The sequence below is a fragment of the Callithrix jacchus genome, chromosome 9, assembly GCF_049354715.1.
Source record: "Callithrix jacchus isolate 240 chromosome 9, calJac240_pri, whole genome shotgun sequence".
In the NCBI taxonomy this organism is placed as follows: domain Eukaryota; kingdom Metazoa; phylum Chordata; class Mammalia; order Primates; family Cebidae; genus Callithrix; species Callithrix jacchus.
The window spans coordinates 17,407,836-17,430,795 of record NC_133510.1 but is presented as its reverse complement, the minus strand read 5'-3'; the positions used below and the strand labels follow the sequence as shown (position 1 = coordinate 17,430,795).

The window sequence follows — 22,960 nt, the reverse complement described above, 5'->3', positions numbered from 1 at the left end:
GTGACACTGACAAAACGGCGACAAAATTGACAAAAGACACGAGAAAATCACAATTCCTCCTTCTCAGTCAGCATTCAACTAACACTGCTTGAAAGATTTCTGTGTCTCTGGTGCTGGGCGGTTGACTGGGGTCGAGGCAAAAATTACTAGAAGCTGGTCAGCTCAGATCTCAAGGAATTTATGTGCCAGTGAGGAATAAATAATTGCATCGTAGTATTAAAAATCACTGCCTACTATCACTTGCTTGCGTAGGGTGTTTTTACATGTATTACTTCAAACTTTCCCAGCAAGCTTATATCCTTTTGCCCATTTTACAGATGGCAGAAAAAGCCTCAAATTAAAGAGCCTATGGTCACACTGTTAGAAAGTTGCTGAGCCAGAATTTAAAGCCATTCTGACTTCACTACTCAAGCTCCTGACCTGGCACCACACTGCAAGGTGAGACCAAACTCTAATACTCAAGGACATGAAATAACAAAGTGCTATGGCAATTCCGGTAGAAAGGGCCCACATCTGGCCACGGGAATCAAGACTGGATCCGTAAAAGACAGACACCTGTTTTAACTGTATCCTGAAGGGGCAGGGCAGGAATCTATGAAGGGCATGGGGGACGAAAGCACTGAAATGCACTGGGGAAATAGTGAGTGGCGCTGGGGTGTAAGGGCTGAGAAGAGGAGAGTGTAGATTGGCACCAGAATGCAGAGAGCTCTGTCTGTGTCTGGGAAAAACGCTATAGGCATCAGGGGACCACTGAAGATTTTTTTTTTTTTTTTGCATAAGGTTGTGATGTAAGAAAAAGGATATTTAGGAAGAGAAATCAAGACGACACAGGTAAGGTGACCTGGATTGGAAGAAAATAAAATGACAGGAGATTGAAGCCATTCAAATGGTCCAAGCAAGGGGCAAAGAGATGCTGAACAAAGTAGCCTGAGAATGGCAAGGTGGTTTCGGTATCTGACATGACTGGAGATGGGAATGGGGTTCCGGAGCATGGAGTGAGGTGGGAGCGGCAGGTGCATGCTTGGAAATTGCAAGTAAAAGATAATGATGGAAGCCCTAGGAATGGATTAAATGTGTATAGCAGAAGAAAAACAAAGTGGGGATCCAATGTAGACTCAAGGGGAAAAGGGGGAACATAAGAAACAAAGAAGGCAGAAAAGACAGCAGGACAGGTAAGGGGAGAAGTAACTTGGGACACCAAGTGAGAAGAAAAATTCCCAAGTGGCTGACAGTGTTAAATTCTTATTCTCCTGATGGATTCCTTGCTTGACCAAACTTGAAGCAGGTTCTAAACCTTCTCCGAGACCCATCTATGCAATTTCTTATAAAATCTAATTTTAGCAAGCGCCTTACTAAGTCAATTTAGCAAGAACCTCCCCGCCAGCCCACCATTCAGTATCTGATTAGGTTCCTCATCCTCCGCCATGCCCCAGGTGACATCTGATCACCCTGGGCCTTCTCTAGCATGAATCCTGCTGAGTTGTTCAGCCAGAATCCCCTTATGTTTCCTCTTACTAAGTTTCCATCACTACCCCCTACCCTGCTCCTTGGCTATGAATTTCTGCTTGCCCGTGCGGCATTCAGAGTTAAGCCCAACCTCTCCCTGCTTCATGCTCACTGCAGAATTTCATTGCTGTGGTCCCCACACCTGTCTCAGTGGTCCTGAATCAAGTTCGTTTTACCATGCTTGAGCAAGTGTCATTGAATAACTTTTTAACACGTCTCCCTACCTGAGTCACACCTACCAGGTTGGGCATGACTCTCAGACTATCACCTGCTGTTGTACTCTTTGAGCTTCAGTGGTCTATTTTGTAAAAGGGGGATGGGCCGGGCGCCACCGGTGGCTCACGCCTGTAATCCCAGCACTTTGGGAGGCCGAGGCGGGTGGATAACGAGGTCAAGAGATCCAGACCATCCTGGTCAACATGGTGAAACCCCGTCTCTACTAAAAATACAAAAATTAGCTGGGCATGGTGGCGCACGCCTGTAGTCCCAGTTACTTGGGAGGCTGAGGCAGGAGGATTGCCTGAACCCAGGAGGCGGAGGTTGCGGTGAGCCGAGATCGCGCCATTGCACTCCAGCCTGGGTCTTAAAAAAAAAGGGGGGGGATGATAGTGCCATCCTGCATAACTGCTGTGTGAAACAACACATCTCAGTGTTCAATAAATAGTAGCTCCTGTTACTATAATTATTGTTTATTTACATTATTCCTCCCCAAGTTCAGGAACTTCTTGAGATCAGGGACCAGGTCTTTGGATCTAGCCTAATCACTCACTTGACAACTGCCACATTGTGGTCATCCTAAATGTGTTCTGAAGGCTGAGGAAACGGAATGAATGATTTCCTGTTGCTGACTGGGCTGCTGCCCTGGCCATTTTGACGTGTGGTATTTTGTTACTGTTAGGTATTAGTCAAGATGGAGCTCTGGAGGCTTTGAATACCAGGCCTTTCTGACTCCGTTTCAGTTTCCTTCTGCATAATATCAACCTACCACTTCCATTTATGGACAGTGGACAAAGACCCAGGGTCAAGAGAGCAGCCTGGTTGTGGGATTGGTCCCAGGGCCAGGTTCAGGGTAGTGGAGTAGAGACTTAGAGTGAATAACTAGGTTTTCTCTGACAAGGTGGAGAGAAGGACTTGTTGCTTTCTAGACTTCAATTCTCAGTCAGAGAGGGCGGCGTGGGAGAGGCTTGGAGAAGAAACGGTAGGCATGCCCACGTGGGTGACTACCCACAGCCCTCTAAAGAGGAGAGGTGAGAAGGCAGAGATTGAGCAGGACTGATGCCTTCAGGTGCCTTGGCTCCACCTTGAATCCGCATCCAAGATGCCTTTTTCTCAGCCTTAAAGCAAGGGTAGAACAGTCAATTCCAGGAGTTTCAGAAAGATTCCTTCCCTCTCGTCAGCAAATCTTCGCATGTCCTTGATGAAGCTGGTTCAGGCAATCTTTGCCCTGGAAGTCATCTGTTAAAATCCTGTCTAGTATAACGGGATTTTTTTTTTCCCCTTCTGTTTGTTTGGGTGAGGGGTAGGAGGGGAGGAGGAGTTTTGAAGGGCACAGAAGTGTTTGAAAGCCCAGTCTCCCTCCTCTGTCTGGGCTGCCTCAGGCTTTGATAATTCCAGGGGCTGAGATAGCTACTAAGCTATCAGGCCCGCCTTCCCCAAGCTGGCGGCTTTGTGCTTTCATCTGTTTATGGCCAAGGACAGCGACATGGAGGCCAGTCCCCAGGCTGGCTAATGAGTAATCAGAAGCCTTGTCTGTACATGGTCTTGGGACATGCCCTGGGGTGGCCTTCAGGTTGCTGGGAGAGGCCTCATTCATCCCAAAGCCTGAGGCCAAGGCCAGGGGGCCGTTTTCTGTCTGTCACCTCTGCTGCTGACACCCACTGGAGTCAGATTGTGTACCCCCCCACCCCCCACACACACCCCTTCACCTAAATGGCCTGGTTGGCTTATTTATGAAAGTTATTCCAAAGGCCTTCCTCTTCCATTCTGCCTTGGTTACAAAGAAGCAGCAGTGGTGCATGCGATGACTGCTTCTATTTCACCCACGAAACTGTACTGTCTCTAGTTGTCCCCTTTCTCTCCCCAACCCTGGGAGTTCATGCAAATCCCCCTCCAGGGATGCTGAAGAAGGCTTTGAAAGGTCAGGAGCACACCATTGTGAACGGTTACAATATCCTGATCTTCTTGTCTTGGGTCACATAACTTCATTCCTAACTCTATAAAGGCCTTGAATGGTTGCCTGTGGCCCATAGGCAGGGGTCTGTGCTCTTAGAGAGGCGTCCAGCAGATTCTCCACACAGAGTTATAGATTCCTCCTCCTCCTCCCTCAGCATACTGTTCACATGTCTGCTTTGTGTGGGAATGTATCAGGGTATGTCTGCTCTTTGCTTGCAGCTGTGGGGCCCTGGTACAGTTACCTAAACTCTCTGAGTCTCCACAGTTTCCCGTTCATACAAAAATGCCCATAGCACTACCTCATAGAGCTTGAGGGGAACTCCAACAAGATGCAGAGATCAAGTGCTAGACAATGAAGGGGCGTTAATTCTCTGTACTGGGGCCACCTGTGTGTCCACCACCCCATCACTAACTCTGCTCTCCCCACCAGAATAAATTCAGTAGCATGAAGTATTTAGACAATGTTTTCCAAATGAATGAATGAATAAATGAATAAATGCATTGCTAATGGCAGCAAATATATGTGGACATCTGCTCTCTGAGAATAAATCAATTCAATGATTATGGAATTTCACAGTGTTGTAAGGAGTTGAACCAGGCACATGCAAATCATCCCCTGAAACAAATGGAATTAGTCCTAAAGATGTATCAAGACTTTCACTTTTTGTGTTACAGTTTTTAGGGAGATTAATATTTGAGGATAAGCTATGGCCATTGACAAAACTTATTTTTTTTATTTTGTAGAGACGGGGTCTTGCCTAGTTTGCCCAGGCTGGTCTCAAACTCCTGGGTTCAAGGTATTCTTCCACCTTGGCTTCCCAAGGTGCTGGGATTATAAGCATGAGCCATCACACCCAGATTTTATTTTGTGCCATCTGTAACAGATGTTCAATAAATTTCTATGGAATAGAGAAATGGATGAATGGGAAAAATTAACCATCAGCAATGGGAATAATGTTTATTTGAACTTCTGGGGGTTCGGATACTTCTTAGGGATGTGGGTAGCAGCTTGCTGTGTGGTCTTTGCTATGCCTGTCACCTTCTCTGCCTCCGCCCCCTACCTCTCCATCTGGGTCATAGGGCAACATAATCCTCTATCTCTGTGTCTTCTTACAGGAGCACGAAAAGGCAAATACAGCTAGAGACATAGGCCTTCTGGCAACCTCCTAAGACAATCTCATATAAATATGATCACACATCTTCCCAGGGCCTTTAGAGCCAGTGGAGTGAGGGGGGATAAAGGGAGAGGAGGAGGGAAAAAAATTAACTGGACAAGTCACCCCAGGGCAGTGAGGCCCAAGAAAGCGCCTTTATCTTCACTCCTGCTATGCTTCATTGACTTCATTCTTGTCCTGTCTCCAGGAATCCTTTACTGTAGTTAGGCTTTCTCATAGGGGCTGGTCCTGGCAACACAGAGAAGAAGCAGGCAAAATATTAGTGGATTCACTTGCGAAGCTATCCCCACCACACTCCCAATTCCCCAGCCCTTGCCACTTTAAAGCAAAAATGCATTCAGGAAAATCTGACAGTTTCCTTGGAATAAGTGGAGGGAGAACGTGGCTGGCAGGGCCCCGGACCAGCTCAGCCTATGAATGTTGTTTCTCTGCTGGGAGTCAGAACTTTGAGATGGACCCTGCAGAGAGTTCCAGGAGTGTTCAGTGATTGGCTCTGGAGCTTGGAGTAGCTGCATGTTGATGGGAGAAGCTCAAAGCCACTTCCCCCAGGAAGCCTTCTGTGATTCCTCCAGCCAGCTACTCCTCTCCCAGGTCCTACAGAGCTTTCTCGTGCCTTGTGGAGAGCTTAATATCCTGTCTTTTGTATTCCCATGATTGCATAGGTCTTTTCTCAATTACTGCTCTGGGAGCTGCTAAAGAAACTATCTTGATCTGATTTACCTTGGTTCCTGGAGTGCCCGGCAGTGCCAGTCCTGCAGGAGGCACTTACAATTGTTGACTCAATGAAACAATAAATGGTCATGTCACATGAACTGGCCTCTCACCTCTCCAAGTTGTATCCCTCCCCTTTGGACCTTCTTTTTTTTTGGGTGGAGAGGACAGGGTTTTGCTTTTTCACCCAGGCTGGAGTGCAGTGGCACAGTCTTGGCTCACCCTGCAGCCTCTACCTCCTAGGCTCAAGTGATCCTCCCACCTCATTTTCCTGCCAAGTAGCTGGGACTACAGGTGTGTGCCACCACTCCCAGCTAATTTCTGTATTTTTTGTAGAGATGGGGTTTCACCATATTGCCCAGGCTGGTCTTGAGCTCCTGGATTCAACCTTATCTGCCCATCTTGGCCTCCCAAAGTGTTGAGATTACCAGCATGAACCATTGCTCCTGGCCCTTCCCTTTGTACCTTCTAAGGTTAGGAAGGGAGAACACCAGGAGGATGGAACTGAGGTTATAGCTCTTCAAATACGTGTTTTGGTGTTGATGGTACCTGCTAAGCAGGCCACTTGTGTGTGAAATCTCAGGTTTGGTGAGAGTGCTGTGCCCTTAGGGGAGGGAAGTCTGGGAAGTGAAACAAGCAGAGGAACATTGATCTGAGTGGACTTCAGGTGGGTGGCCATGCTTGTGTCCCAATTTCTGGTTTCTTGGCCTATGTTGTTTGCAAGGTCATGCTGCCTTGCTCTACGAAATACTAGCTCAAATGAAACTGCTTTTCACAGCTCGATTAGGGGCTTTGAAGAGTGAGGCCCTTCTTTAAAGAAGCAATCGGCCGGGCGCGGTGGCTCAAGCCTGTAATCCCAGCACTTTCGGAGGCCGAGGCGGGTGGATCACGAGGTCGAGAGATCGAGACCAACCTGGTCAACATGGTGAAACCCCGTCTCTACTAAAATACAAAAAATTAGCTGGCATGGTGGCGCGTGCCTGTAATCCCAGTTGCTCAGGAGGCTGAGGCAGGAGAATTGCCTGAACCCAGGAGGCAGAGGTTGCGGTGAGCCGAGATCGTGCCATTGCACTCCAGCCTGGGTAACAAGAGCGAAACTCCGTCTCAAAAAAAAAAAAAAATAAAGAAGCAATCTAGTGAGGTGGATAGGATCACAGGTTCTAGAACCTGAATTCCGCAAAGTTACCACTAAATCGATATGGAAATTTAAGCAAGTTACTCAACCTCTCTGTGCATATACCAAGGAGGATAATAATGGAAACTACCTCACAGAATAGTGAGGATTTAAGGACTGAACACCTGTGAGGCTCTTAGAATAGTGCCTGGCATTGCTCACTGTTTCAAGAAGAAAGTATCAAAATCCTTGAGTTCAGAACCATAGACTTTCTATCCAAAGTGCTGGGGTATTGGCTCCCCACGACCCACACTGATATGCCTATTAATCAAGTCACTTTTTCTGGCTCTTCATTGAATGCAAATTGCCCAAGAAGTCTACCTTCTACCACCATCAATAACCTCTGGCCTGTATCTTCTGTGACTCCCGGCCCTGACTGGGTCAAAACGTATAGGCTCAGCTGGGGTAAAAGACCGGCTATATTCAGTCCAAGTATGCCTGGACCTGGGTCAAGCTAGACAAACACCTGACTCCCGCTGAGGAAAGGTTATAACATTCCTGAGGCTTGAGGGGGCTCTGCTGTGTGTTGGAAACAGTTTGTTCCCCTGACTGCCTAAAACCACTCATCAGCTCATGGGAGTGTTCCCAGCAAACTTCCCACGGTACCCACCTCTGTTGGGACAGCTCTGGGGCCGCGGTGCACAAACTCTCAAGCCTGAAGTTCAGTCACATACCTGGCTATGTTAAACATCAACCAAGTCTGGTTATAATATCTTCCTGCTGGGCTGGGCGCAGTGGCTCACGCCTATAATCCCAGCACTTTGGGAGGCCGAGGCGGGTGGATCACGAGGTCAAGAGATCGAGACCATCCTGGTCAACAAGGTGAAACCCTGTCTCTACTAAAAATATAAAAATTAGCTAGGCATGGTGGTGCATGCCTGTAGTCCCAGCTACTCAGGAGGCTGAGGCAGAAGAATTGCTTGAACCCAGAAGGCAGAGGTTGCGGTGAGCCGAGATTGTGCCATTGCACTACGGTCTGGGTAACAAGAGAGAAACTCCGTCTCAAAAAACAGAAAAAAAAAAAAAGTACCTTCCTGCTAGAGAATGGCTGAAGGAAAGGGAGCTCAAAGTCCTGGGCAGGTTGAGTGAGTGGTCGGGGCTGTTTGCAGAACTCTTTTTAAAATTTATATATTAATATAGGGTGGATGCATAGAACTGTTTCAAAAGCAAATCCAATGGAGCTGTTGATAAAGCTGTTGATAAAATTGAATGCCAGATAGCAGGATAGCCAAGTTCTGATAGACGTTAAGCAGTTATTTTAGTCAAAGCATACACTGGGCATTTGTGCATTACCCTCACCACAATCCTATGAGGTACAATGAGGAAACGGAGGCTCAGACAGGTAGGTTGATGTGCCTACTTCCATCAGACAATGTGTAAGTGGAAGAGTTTTGAACCCAAGTCTCCCAGCTCTGTCCCATGCTTACTCTGCTATTCACATCTCTTTATCCTGTGAGTGACTCCAGAGCTCATTCTTGCCAGCCTCTGGCCAAGTGAGTTTTGTAGAACATTAACCTAATGAAATACCTCCCAAAAAAGGGTTCTGTGTAAGCCAAGCACCTAGTAGAGATTCGGAACGCACATTAAAGACCCTGAGATGTCCTGTACAGAGTGCTCTTTTCTTACCACAACCATCAGTCTCCTTAGGAACCTTTCTTTGGAACATGTCTTCGGAAATACTGTTCCATCCCTATTCACTCAATTATTGATGAGGACGTGGAAGCACAAAGTGTTGAAATGACTTTCCTGAAGGTAGCTGGTGAGTTAGTTGTAGAGCAAGGACCTGATCTAGAGTTCCTGTCTCTCAGCCAGAGTTTCGTTTTCTACAGCTGACAAGGTTTGTTAAAAATGTTAGTTTTTGTTGTTGTTGTCTCGAATCGGAGTCTCTCTCTGTTGCCCAGGCTGGAGTGCCGTGGTGTGATCTTGGCTCACTGCAACCTGTGCCTCCCATGTTCAAGTGATTCTCTCGCCTCAGCCTCCTGAGTAGCTAGATTGCAGATGCCCGCCACCACACCCAGCTTAATTTTGTGTTTTTAGTAGAGATGGGGTTTTACCATTTTGGCCAGACTGGTCTCGAACTCCTGACCTCAAGTGATTCACCTGCCTTGGTCTCCCAAAGTGCTGGGATTATAGGAGTGAGCCACCGCACCTGGCTGACAATGTTTATTAACATTGTATAGACCCAGTGGGGGCCAATCCAGAGTAATAAAAAGGCATAATTTTACTTGTAGTGAAGGCTAGACACTCCACAAATCCTTATGGCCTCTGACCTTATGAACAGGTCTCAGAAACATTTATCATCAACCTGTTAGCAAAAACACATCAGGGATAACTGGATAGACAGCTGCTGAAGAGGGGGGAGATCAGAAGGAGTTAGGAATTGGGCTGGAGGATTCTAGGAGGGATTTCTGAAAGGTTTACGGAGACAGATTTTCACAGACCAAATCAGTTTTAGAAGAAAAATAATTACATGTCAAATGTGAGAATTGCCGGGCGCAGTGGCTCAAGCCTGTAATCCCAGCACTTTGGGAGGCCGAGACGGGTGGATCACAAGGTCAAGAGATCGAGACCATCCTGGTCAACATGGTGAAACCCCGTCTCTACTAAAAACACAAAATATTAGCTAGGCATGGTGGCTCATGCCTGTAATCCCAGCTACTCAGGAGGCTGAGGCAGGAGAATTGTCTGAACTCAGGAGGCAGAGGTTGCGGTGAGCTGAGATCGTGCCATTGCACTCCAGCCTGGGTAACAAGAGCGAAACTCCATCTCAAAAAAAAAAAGTGAGAATTTTACTTTGTTCATTTAGGAAGCTGATTTGATCCACCTCCCGATGTTGTCGTAGGAATATTGGACAGATATGGCTCCTACAGCTTGTATAGATTAGCTGACTCTTCAAGCGCCTTTATATGTTACCTCAGGATGTGCTAATTGAGTATTTCCCATGGACCTGTGTGAGCCATCATGACTTCCTAGCTCCAGTGTGAGGCATTAAAGATTCAGGGGCTATAGCAGTACACTTAGAATGAGAAAGACCTATGTTTGAGTCCTGGCTCTGTGATTTCAGGTCCTTCAGCTTAACTTTTTAGGTCTTAGATTTCTCAATGGAAAAAGAGAGGATTCGATCCACGGGTAGGTCCACTGACAGGCAGTAACAGAGTCACCTGATTAATTAAAAGGATAGATTCTGGCCAGACACAGTGGCTCATGCCTGTAATTCCAGCACTTTGGGAGGCCAAGGCAGGTGGATTGCCTGAGCTCAGGAGTTCAAGATCAGCATGGGAAACATGATGAAACCCCATCTTTACCAAAAATACAAAATTAGTCAGTCGTGGTGGCACATGCCTGTAGTCCCATGGGAGGCTGGGTAGGCAGGAGGACCTCCTGAGCCTGAGAGGTTGAGGCTGCAGTGAGCCACAATGGCATTACCACACTCCAGCCTGGACAACAGAGTGAGGCCCTGTCTCAAATAAGAAAAACAAAATGGGTAGATTCCTCTGCCTTTCCAAGACCTCCAGAAGCAGAATTTCTAGGAACCATGATGTTAACAAGGGCACTGAATTTTCTGATTTAGAGTTAGGCTTAGGAACCACTGGACTAGCTTGGTTTTGAGCCCCTTTCAGTTCTCAGATGAGTTGTTTAGGCTTATTAAATGTTGGTATTCTTGTCATAAAATGGAAATTAGTTACCAGTTGTTTCACAAATACTTTAACTTTTTAAAAAACATAATGTTGATTCATTATTACTAGACAATACTTATTTTAATACCTACAAGAATTATATCAACATATTGAAGACCTTGTAAACAATAAAACCACTTAAAAGTTCATATTACTTTTCTGATAGAGAAATAATTTTGATATATAAAGACTCACTTTATTAGGAAAATATATAAAGCTTGCATTCACGTCAGTGGGATTTTTCTACACAGTGTTGCATAAAACCTTAAAATTGAGCTGGTCCCAAGAGCAACTAAAACAGAATGCTTTTGGCTGGGTGCAGCGGTTCACACCTGTAATCCCAACACTTTGGGAGGCTGAGGCAGGTGGATCACCTGAGGTTAGGACTTCAAGATCAGCCTGGTCAACATGGTAAAAACCCTGTCTCTACTGGGAATACAAAAAATTAGACAGGCTTGGTGGCATGCACCTGTAATCCCAGCTACCTGAGAGGCTGAGGCAGGAGAATCCCTTGAATCCAGGAGGCAGATGTTGCAGTGAGCCGAGATTGTGCCACTGTGCTCCGGCCTGGGCAACAAAGACTCCATCTCAACAAAACAAAACAAAAAAACAGAATGCTTTTTCTTGTAATATTGTTTAACCTTTTCACTCTTCCAGCTCCTGTGTCCTCTTACTTTTTCAGGTTACCCAGAGGAAAAGCTGCTAAAGCGGTTTACACGACGTCAGCATGCCTCAAAATGTGTCCTGTGGAATATTAACAGATGTTAGGGAAGGAAAGTGGGGGAAGTTTCTATACCAAATATGTTTTGAAAATGCTCTGCTAATCGAGTTTTATTAAGAATTATAAGAGCTTTTACTATGCTGATATGAATGGTGGAACCGCAAGAAGGCAAAAAGTGTAATTAGCATGGCTGAACAGATTTGATCAGGGAGCACTTTTACTGAGAGCCATCTGCCAAGACTAGGGAAATTTTGCATTTAGATTCTGTCCAGTTCATGGCTTATTCCTCCTAGGCATCCTGCCTTTTCAAATGAGGACAGCTGGGAAGGCAAGACTCCATTTTAAAACCATGGTTCTAAAAGCCAGCTGTGTGTCACCTGGGCAGCTGTTAGTAAATATGAATCCCTGGTTTCTACCCAAGGCTGACTCAGTGGGCTTGATGCAACCAGCGCCAGATCATCTTTGGACCTGTGATTGGGAACCCTCCAAGGAATGAATCACTTCAGGCATCTAAGTGGGAGGAATTCTTTTGGCTGAAGCGGGTAGGGAGGGAGGAAGTTCGGTCCTCCAGCATTCCTGAACTATACCAGGGTCAGGGCATGAGCTGGCTCTCCTGAGGCTGGGCCTATTCTGAAGGAAGAGGAGAGGACTCTAAACTTCTTTAAACACACCTGAGAGTGGGTCTTGGGGGATCTGGAGATGTGAATCATGGTTCACATCTGAACATAGCTTTGCTGTGTGTTCTTGGACCACTCTAGTAACGTCTCTGAGCTTCACTTTTCTCCTTGCAAATTGGTGGTACCCATATATGCCCTTGAGCCCTTTTTTAGAAACACAGTAAAAACAAGCAAGGCAATAGACAGGGCTATATTTGTGGCTTTTCCTAAAACAACTGCTAGTGACGATATGATGACTGTTGTTTGGGACTTCTGTTACAAAGGAGCATTTGAGTGACAGATACAATCATTTTCTGTTCTTCAAAGAGAGAATCTTTGCGTTACCTGATATAGTCTAAATAAATAATGAATCGACATCATTTTTTTTTAAATCAAACAAAATATTTGTGAAATGACTAGGCTACTGAAGGCAAGATGGAGCAGAGAACTGAGACAACTGTCCCAGTCAGTCAGACCAGGCATCACTCGATTTGGGGTGGAGATTATCTGGAAAATTGCCTCTGCTGTCCATTTCATTTTCAGTGCTTTCTCAATGAACCATTGTTATAAGCATTTTTTAGAATCTTCCAACCTGTCACTGAGATTGGGGTTTTGACAGTTCATAGACTCAGAAGTGGAGAAGTAATTCCATTTAAAAAAATGCGTGACGTGCACTGGATTATACTAATTGGAGGAAGACAATGCCTCTATCACAGAAAACAGAACCAGTGGCCGGGCGTGGGACTCACGCCTGTAATAACAGGACTTTGGTAGCCCGAGGTAGGCGAATCACCTGAGGTCAGGAGTTCAAGACCAACCTAGCCAACATGGCAAAACCCCGCCTCTACAGAAAACATGAAAAATTATTCAGGTGTGGTAGTGCACTGAGTAGCCTGTAGTCTCAGCTACTCAGGAAACTGAGGTAGGATAATCCCTTGAGCCCAGGAAGCTGAGGTTGTAGTGAGCCGAGATCGAGCCACTGCACTCCCGCCTGGGCAGCAGAGCAAAACTCCATCTCAAAAAGAAAAAAAAAGGAAAGAAAACAAAAACGGGTTATGAAACCACTATTCACTAAATGCTCATGATGTGCCAGGTACCAAATTTCTCCTTTTGTAAGTGTTATTTCACTTATTCCTCAGAACAACTTTGCAAGAGCAGTTTAATTAGTTTAAAGTAGAGAGGAGAAGAACTGAGATGAGAGAGGAGATGTGAACAAATCTGTCCCTGGACCTCAGTTAGTAAGTAGAAGAGTCAGGATTTGAAGGTGAGGCTCTTTCCAGTGTGCGTTGATACTTTGATTTCTGGCTCTTTCCTTCTAGAATGTGAATCTTTTAATCTTGGCTGGGCACGGTGGCTCACGCCTGTAATCCCCACAATTTGGGAGCCCAGGCAGGTGGACTGCCTGAGCTCAGGAGTTCAAGACCAGCCTAGGCAATATGGTGAAACCCCATCTCTACAAAAAATGCAAAACTTAGTCAGACGTGGTGGCACCACCTGTGGTCCCAGCTACTCAGGAGGCTGAGGTGAGAAGATCCCTTGAGCCCAGGAGGTCAAGGTTGCAGTGAGCTGAGATCGCACCACTGCACTCCAGCCTGAGTGAAACAATGAGACCCTATCTCTTAAAGAAATAAGCACATAAATATAAATCTCAGGGGAAGAATAAGGTCTATTCCCCATTTCACTTTCATGTGGAGATGATACAAGATGGAAACTTCCTAATTAAGGTCTAACTGTACGAGAAGAGCAGAACCCAGGCATCCTAATGTTAACCATTAGTGATCTCTTTTACCTTATTTTCCTAAAACCAAAAGAGAGGCTTCCATAGCAGGCAGTTTCTCTGCAGAGCCTGGCAAGATCCTAACGAGTATGGAAGGGAGAATATCCTCAAGCAAATTTACTTTTCCACGTCTGATGTTGCCTGTCTGGAAGGAAGAACCATTTAGTCCCTCTCCAGCCTGGGATAATGTCTCTAAAGCCGGCTGGGAGCATTCCCATGATGCCTGGTCCCTGGAGATTATTTTGCAGGAGCTCAGTCCTCTGTGGTTCTCTGCCACTTCCCGGAAAAGGCTTCCTTCCCAGCCACTGGACTGCTGCTCGCTTCTTCTCCTCACTAAGGCTGCCTCTCCCGGGACCCCTTGTTTGGGGAGCACAGAGGATGGTGAAAGAGAGAATGCAGTTAGAGTAGAGTAAGGATTGCAATGAACCCATCCTTAGAGGATTCTTTGAGGAGAGAAAGGAGGAGGGAAAAAACTGTCTATATCTGGGGCAAATAGTGTGTCCTCAAAGACATTTCTCTCTCTAGACCGGTTGCTTTGTAGGGAAAAGAGGACCCTTTACCCATGGGTGGCTGTGTGGATGGGAACCAGGAAGACACACCTCAAACTAGCAATGGTGTTTCTTTTGGGGAGAAGAGTGGGGAGCAGGACAAGGGGAAAGGATAGATAACCTTAGGCCTATGGGAAAAGATTTCATTTTTAAAGGAAAACATTTTCAGGAAGAAGAAGAAGAAAAGGAGGAGAAGGAGGAGGAGGAGGGGATCGGTGACCCTGCTTGACAATGAGGAAGCTTAACTCTCCTTAAAACCTCTGACTGGACTTTTCAGAAAAAAAATGAGAATTCGACATTGCAGATCCAGCACTAGTGCCGGCCTTGGCAGTGGTCCCACTGTCCCCTTTAGGGAGGTTGTATGAGCTGTGTGAGAATATATGGACAGAATGGGAAATTGTACCCCGTGCTCATAGTTGGACCTTAGCAGCCTCACTGTGAAAGGGCAATAAGAATAATTTACTTGTCTGAAGACAGGAGGTGGTCACCTTGCTCGTGGAAGGGAAAATTCATTTGAAGGGCAGATACCTGGAGAGCTTCCATATACTCCAGTGAGTAGGTACCACCTTATTCCCCAGAAAAGCACCTTAGGCAGGATAGTGTCCCCCTTGGCTTATGGGGCCATCAACCAACTCTAAAAAGAACTCAGGCGCGCTGCCTTCCAGCCCAAGGTAGTCCTGCAGCTGGCATATCCTGGCCTCCCCAAGGAACTGCACCCTATGTGTATAAGATGTTTCAAAACTGGAAGCATCACCACACAGTCTGTGGGATGTTCAGAGGCCCCGGCACCCCAGGAGAGGAGGCAGGCCAACTGCCAGCCCAAATACCTTTCCCGAGGCCCTGTGGAGGAGAAAACAGTGGGAGGGCAGGCCCTACCCAGATAGGCAGCGTCAGAGCTGGAGGGGCCAGGCCAGATTCAAGACGATAACAGCCTGCACGCAGCTACCAGCCCAGACAGGGTTTCGCTCTCCTGGAAACCCAGGTCCCCCAAGAATGGATGCAGTCACGTGGTTTGCCTCTCATGGCCCCAAGCGACCTGCCAGGAGCCTGTCATGCTGCGTGGGGGTGGTTGGCTAGTCCAGGAGGTGCTGTTCTTGGCCTGAGAGGACGGTGGTGCCCTGAAAGGCAAGATGGCACCATGGAGGACTGCTGCAGGTCCTTGTGCTGCACCTGGAATGAGCACACTGGAGCCCAGTGCCACTGGGCACAGATTTCTTATCTACAGCTTCCTGAGGTTGCTTTTGCCCAGGACTCCCACGCCTCTCCCTGTCCTGGCATTCATCAGCATAGTGAGAAGGAAGGCCTCTGCTCCTGACTCAGACTGAGCTGAGACTCCTCAATAGAGAGTCGGGCCTGCTGTGTGTTGCTCCTGTCTGGGCTTTATTTGCTGTGTGTGGTGGGAAAGTCATCTGACCCTGCCATGTTTTCAAGTCCCCCAGACCTAAGCTCTTCATCTATGAGGAGCAAAGGTAGACAGAGAGATTCTGCCTACCCTGACCATTGAGGAACGAGGAAACTCATCCCTCAGAGATGGAAAATTAATTATTCAGGGCAAAAAGTCAGGGCAGATCTGCCAGTTGTCCCTAATATCTGTTATCACTCTCTTCCTTACAAACAGAATCCTAAATTTCAGTATTTACATCCTAAACAGAATAAAGGTGACATTTGTTAGCCTCCATGTGGCCAGTGGAATTTAGGGGAAGTGTTGTGATTGTGCTCTAGGAAGCATCTTTAAAGGGAAGAGGTAGGTCCTGGAGAACCTACCTGGGTCAAGATGGCTTCTTGAGCTCCACCTTTCTAGCAGCCCACCAGCAGAAACAAGAACTACTGGAAGTAGTTTTCTGTCTTGTATCATCTACATATGAAAGTGAAATAGGGAATAGATCTTATTGTTCCCCTGAGATTTATGTTTATGTATTTATGTATTTAAGAGATGGGGTCTCACTGTTTCGCTCAGGCTGGAGTGCAGTGGTGCCATCTCAGCTCGCTGCAACCTCGACCTCCTGGGCTCAAGGGATCTTCTCACCTCAGCCTCCTGAGTAGCTGGGACCACAGGTGGTTTTGACTGCAAGTGACAGAAACTACTAGAAGTAGTTCCCTGTTTCTGCTGGTGGGCTGCTAGCATGAAAGGTGGAGCTCAAGAAGCTGTCTTGACCCATGAGGTCAGGGACAAGTGCTGAGAATAGCAGGCCAGATAGAAGGATCTGGGGCCCTGATGACCTTTGGGAGCTCCCCTGGTGCCCCCATGCTATCTTATTTAGAATAATTTTTCTAGGAGATGAAGAAATACATTTCCATATTATTTAAGACAATGAATTTTCAGTTTCTGTCACTTGTAGCCAAAGCTAAAACTAATTCTTACAAGTAGACAGTTGGTGATGTGTTTAGAAGGAATAGTTTGAGAAATAGGCTAGATTAGGGGGATCTTTGATTTGTGTGGAAGAAGGGATCAAGTAATCTCGGCAGAGAAGATCTCTTGTCTAAAGTTCAGAGATAGTTTCTGGAATCCTAAGATCTCAAATAGGGATCTCTATTAGCCAGGCCTCGTGGTATGCACCTGCAGTTCCAACTACTGGGGAGGCTGAGGTGGGAAGATCACTTGAGCCCACCAGTTCAAGGCAGCGGTGAGCAATGATCATGCCACTGCACTCTAGCCTGGGCAGCAGAGCGAGACCTCAACTTTAAAATGAAGAAGAAAATAAAAGTTCTCTGTTTTTATTGACTGAAAAATGGAATAAATACTTGTTTGGGGAAGTCACTGCCCATAAGGAACTGCTTGGGTAGCATTAACCCCCATGCCTCGCCAAAGTTATTAAGCAATAATTGAAAGTCTGTCTAGGCTATGGTGGGGAGAGGAGGCTTACAGCACAGCTGGGTATGAAATGGCTTCTTCTGATGTTGAAGGCAGGCATAAGAGCTCTTTAAGAAGTGAAAGGAGAGGGTGGGTGGAAATACTCCAAGTAATAAAGTCACCCACAGCCCATTGCATTATTGACAAATATTCATTTATCCTAATTTATTAACCAGCCATTATGTTCAAGGAAAAGGAGGATTGAAAGATGATCAGACATAGACTCTGTTTTTAAGTAGCACATTAGGTCTAGTAGGAAGGTAAGATGATGCTTAGCTGTTAACATGAAGTTTGGATAAGTTATGGGTCTACAGAGGGAGAAGAGGTCCCTACCAGGCATGTTTTGTGCAGCGGGTGGCCTCTGCGGTCTTGCAGGATGGGAGAGAGTCAGACGTGCAGGACTGTTGGGAACAGAAATGGTAAGGTGCCCCTGTCCTTGCAGCGTGAAGACTAACCACCCCCTCCCAGGAATATGGATAGTAGAGGTGTTGGCTGTAGGCAAGAGTGCATTCTGTAGGAAATCCAGGTGGTTTGACGGCTGTTTTTTTTCTTTTTTCTTTGCTGAGCAAGTTAAGCCTCGACAGAGGGATGTTTTAATCATTTAAATCTAAAGGATTTGAGTTGGTACTGCAACTGCTTAGGTCAGTTCCTTGAGTGCCTTGGAGTTGAAGGCTCAAAAGCTCAACTGAGAATGTTCAGCCAGCTGTGGCCACACCCTGGCAGAGGACTTACAAGTCGTAGGTAGGTGGTGTCAAGCAGACAAGGGGAGAGCTTGGACTGGCATACAGCTTCTGGTGTATCCACTTCCTCTGAGCTCCATGATTCTATTTCCTGAGGCCAGAAGAATGTCATGGTGCAAGAGGTCGCTCTAAGCTTAGTGACATGGAAAACATCGAAAGCAAGTGAGAGTGAGTGGCAGTGCAGTAGGCTGGTGAGCATCAGAAACTGGCACTCAAGCTCTCAGGGATATTGGAGTCAAACTATAAGGAGGGCCGTGTCCCGCTGGCTTCATGGTAAATAGATGTGTTGACCAGTGGAGGCGTGGTTTTCCATTATTCCAGTTTTTCTCTTCCTTTCCTTTGAGGACAACCCAGCGTAGACCCGCGATGGTTCGCTACCTCCGTGACCACAATGCACATTTAAATACCAAGGTCGTAACCATGCCAGGAGGAGCAGGAGTTTTCTTTGGTTTTAATTTATGAGTAAATTAGAGGCAGAGATAGGGGGTGGGGGTAATCAGTAAGGAAAGCAGAAATATTTTTGCTTCCCTTTGCAAGAATAATGAAAGGCAAAAACAAAAACAAAACAAAACAAACCACAAGACCGTAATTTGTGGGATATTTGCTGCGATAGAGAAGAGCATGTCTGGGGTGGGAGGGTGAGGGAACATTTCACTGTCCTTTGAGACCTTTGCCTGGAAACAGGAAGTTTGTTCGGCCCACTTTACCTGCTCAGGCCATTTGCTATCTACCTCCAGGCACAATCTGCTGTTTGTAATATCACAGTCAGTTGCTGTGGAGACAGTGACGTGAGCACATCAGCCTTCTGGCTGTAGGAAGGGAACAGTCTGCTGAGAGGGGGCCCCAGGTACAAATAAATGCATTCCAAAGCAACAGGTGAGCTTCAGAGAAGCCAGCTCTCTGGTTTCTTCTGAAATGTTTCTAGCATTAAACAAACATTGGAGGAAACACAAACATCGGTCTGGAAGCGAAGCCTAGAGCTCATGAATTCCAGGGCTGGTTGTGGCCCCTGCCTCTGATTTCCTGTGTGGGCTGGGACCATTGGCTTCTCCTCTCTGTGTCTTAGGTGAGCTGGCTCTCCTTCCTGGCTCCTCTCGTTAACCCAGGCTGCGGGGTGTGATCAGGAGGGCAGATGCAATTGCAAAGTAGGAGGAAGTGTCTCATTCCATGGTGGCACCAGGCAGAAGTGGGCAGAAATGTTTACCCTGCCAGGCCTTATAAAATCATCTTTCTCGGGAAACCACCATGTATTAACCCCTTCTCTTTTCCAGTCACTCCGCTACATTAATGCAGGAGAATGCTCAGATGACATGATATCTCTTAGGACGATCTGTATCTTAAGGGCAAATTCAGCCTTTGCAGGAGAATTTCACAGGTGAAATCATTCCTTGAACCTGTGCATTTGGTTTCACTATGTTTTCACGTGTTTCTAGATAGCTCGGTTCACCTAATGTACAACAGGAAATGCCCTGTTAGCTTACTCTGGGATTAATGCAGAGATTCAGCGTTTCCTGCAAGCGCAAATCATTGACAACCTATTCTAAATTACCACCCTCTTCTTGGTACATACAGCTTGATATACCAACATTAATATTTTGCTTTTTATTGACAGTCAAATATGCATCTAGCCTGTGCTCACCTTTAATTGTCAAGCACTAGCATTGCTTTGCACGTAATAGGTGTTCAATGGCTATTAATGACTCAATGAATTAATTAATGTTACAATTCAGAAGCTGGTTGCAACACTATATATACACATGTGCCTGCCATCATCCTAACATTTGAGAGCTAGGAGGGACCTTAGAATCCTTTGCTTTAGCACCTTATTCAACACAAGGTGAACCTGAGGCTCAGGGAGAAGGGACTTGCCCTAAGCTACAACTGAAAGCACAGTCAGGACGGGACTCTGAGATCACTCAGTTTGTTGATTTTTCTTTCATTCCTTTCTGCACCCCTTTCCAGCCCCCACACCCAACCCTTCCCTTTTCCTCATGCTCCGTTGGAGAGAGGCCAAGCAACATTCCTGAAATCATGGGGAGCTCTGCCAGGCGCCTCAGCCTGCACACAGACAGCTCTGCTCTGCCTTTCCCTAGGAGCAGGATTCCATGAGGCTCTCCAAAGGGGCTGGAGGCCCATGGTGGCAGCTGGGTCCTTCCTTTACCCAACACTACTCACCCTCGCTGGGACTCACCCTCACCGGATGATGTACCAGCGATAGAACTTCGGCCAAACCACTTCATTTTCCTAGGTCTGTTTCCTTGTCTGTAAAAGAACAGTAATAAATCCTGCTCTGTATGTATTCTAGATGGTTGGGGATCAAGCAAGGAAAGATGTGTGTGAAAACTTTAAGAAATGTAATACAGCAAGGTATTGACAATAAAATAATAATTACTATTTTCAGTAATTTCTTGCCTGGGAGGAGTGATATACCCAGTCAACTGTGTCTCACAATGTCTCTAAAATATCTTCAGGTCAGAGATTTGTACCAGCCACGGACAGTGGCATCGACTGCACCTACATTTATAGTGGCTTCCTGCTGCAGGCTACCACCTTTCCACCTCTTCTCGGTCACCAATTATCCAGTGCTCTCAGCAATAATCCTATAGGCTCCCAATAAGACCCATCTAACACCAGGGAGAGGAGAGGTATCTTCATTACTGGGGCGGAGGAGGGCAGTAGATGACACTTGTTTTGTACCCTCTACGTCTTTGCATGATTTCTTTCAGGCTCAACATATGTAGGGCTGTAGTTATTTGCTGTGTTGGAGTAAAATGAACCCTAAACACCAAACAGCCCCTGACCTGTACCTCTGAAAAGCAAGACTGATGTCTTCTCCTTTTTCTGCTCTTCCTTTCAGCTCTGTAACAGCACAGACTCACAGCTAGTGAGCACCTTCCCACCTGCAGTGCTTGGCAGCGATTTGGTGTCTGTGAGGACCTCCCACTCTGGAAGCCTTTCCCAGATCCTCCAAACTGAACTTTCTGTCATCGCTATGTGAAACATTGAAATCTTGTTAATTTCCAAAAGCATCCTATACTCATGCATTAGAAATAGAAAGGATGGACCCGGGAGAACTGACTCTGACATAAGCGAGTTGTATAAATGTGGTGAGGTCACCTAACCTGTGTTTGCAACAGTTTCTCTTCACAGTGGGGAGGACCATGCCCTGGCCTACATCACCATCCAGCCTGAGATTTTAGTGAGGCGCTGGGCATGGAAGCACTTTGCAAGGAGTTACACTAATGTAGTGAATGATCAGTGTTTGAATACTGCAGGGATCCTCCCTTTCCTTCCGCCCCCCTTTGTGCCCTCTTTACATTCCATTCTACACTCTGCCCCCTCAGGCCCAATCTGACTTTGCATACACCTGACTTTCTGGAACTCATTTTGTCATAGGGGACCACCAGTTGCATTCTGCTGGACACCATGTGGCTCCTCAATCTGTTGACATGTGCCCTTCAAGCACACGGAGGCACTCAGCATGGGCACTCAGCAGTCCATGTGGGCTCTGCTCACACAGCATCTGGTTTGGAAGTGCTGAATTAGTGAATTTAATTCTCCTGTGCATCTGATGAAATAACAGAAGTCCAGAAGAACTCCCCCAAGGTCTTCACCCAGAAGGGTGAAGGACTTCCCCAAGGTCTGTGGAGCATCTGTTTACTACTCTGGAGCAGAAAGTCTTATTTCCCAGTGTTTTCGATGAAAGGAATTCAGGGCAACAACATCTGGTGCTGGTTTGAATGGGGTAAGTTGGGTACAAGGGGACTGCAGGGGGATGAGAAATCCTGCATGTCAAGAATCGGCACAGGTAATTTTCAGGCTGACTTGTTTCTCACTCACTGAGCCACACTGACTTGACAGCTGCTTCTCCGTACCCTGAAATATTTGAGCAGCCTGCAGTCATGGTCCCGTGCTTGTCCCTGCCTGCTTTTGCCACTCGGAAAGGACTCAGGTCTTGCAGAGGCTACCCCTGATTCCCATAATTAGATGTGGACCCTGTGCAGGAAGACAGAGGGGTGGGTTAGAGGCCCTGAGAGGGAAGAAGGAAGGAGGTTGGTATCTTCTTTTCCCTGAAAACAGTCCCCACAGTTTCTGAATGTTATTGAGAAGCTATTGATGTAGAATTCAAGCTCATTTCAGCACACAGTGGGTTTGCCAAGTTGGCCAAGGGACTTTGTGGTCAATGATTATGACCTCAACTTTCCATCACTGAAGTATATGTACAGGTCCTTCTATTCTGATGAAACAATAGGAAGAAACTAATTTTGGAGAGAAAGAATAGAGAAGGGTGTGGGTGTGTCAGTGTGTGCACGTGCTCTTTTATTAATTGATAATACATTAACCTTTTGTTTTAATCAAACACATACACAGACACACAGACACACACACACACACACACATTCTCACGCTCTCTTTTATTAATTGATAAAGGCATCACTGCCCTCTACTGGCAACAATATCATCCTTTCCAGTGTTAGAAATGCCTGGATGGAGACTTCATTGCTTCAGATAAAAAAAAAAAATTTGAATACTTACTGCAAATACTTTTTTAAACAATTTGCAAATCAAGTGCATTTCATAGGTTTTAGACATTTATTTATCCATCCAACAAGTACTAACTGAAATGAGTAAGATGTGTGTGTCCCTGGTCTCAAGAAGTTATCTGCCTACAAAGTGGACAGGAACGCTAATTTAATGAGTACAATTGATTTCCCATGTCCAGGGTTAATACCCAAGTCACAGGCCCCCTGAACCACAGAGCACAGCTTCTGACCCACTGCCCTATGCCCTTGATTGGGATGCTCAGCAACACAGCTAGAGACCTCTTTCTCACTGTCAAGGAACATCTGCACTGGAATAACTTTCATGGAATCGTGGGTCCAGAAGGTCAGTCAAAATTCACATAAATCAGAGTGTGAGATTCCAAGGCCAGATGGGAAACCCATTCTCACAAGTCTTCAAGACTACTGTAATCCTTCAGGCTGGAGAAGCCTGTTTCTTCCAGCTCTCGCCTCGGGCACACATCCTTTGGATTCTTGGAAACCATGATGAAGCATCCCCCTTTGCCTAGCCCCCTTCATATTATTTTCAAGTTTGTTCATACTGGGGTTATTTCAGGCAATTTAAACAGGCATGATTCCATTCAAACCTTCTGATCCTGGGTTTTCTTCTTGTGCTATTCTTTAATCAAATTAGGCAAAGAACGAATTCTTTCTCCACTCCCAACATTGTTTTGGACTAGGTAATGCAAT

The 22,960-nt window shown here is 46.2% G+C and overlaps 1 long non-coding RNA gene across 1 annotated transcript; it reads left to right on the top strand.

The window, feature by feature from the left end:
- The first annotated feature begins 104 nt into the window (after positions 1–104).
- LOC118144409 (uncharacterized) lies at positions 105–22,916 on the top strand. The gene is made up of 3 exons (XR_004729234.3): positions 105–438; positions 781–831; positions 20,566–22,916. It is a non-coding gene; the product is annotated as an uncharacterized LOC118144409 (long non-coding RNA).
- Positions 22,917–22,960: the final 44 nt, after the last annotated feature.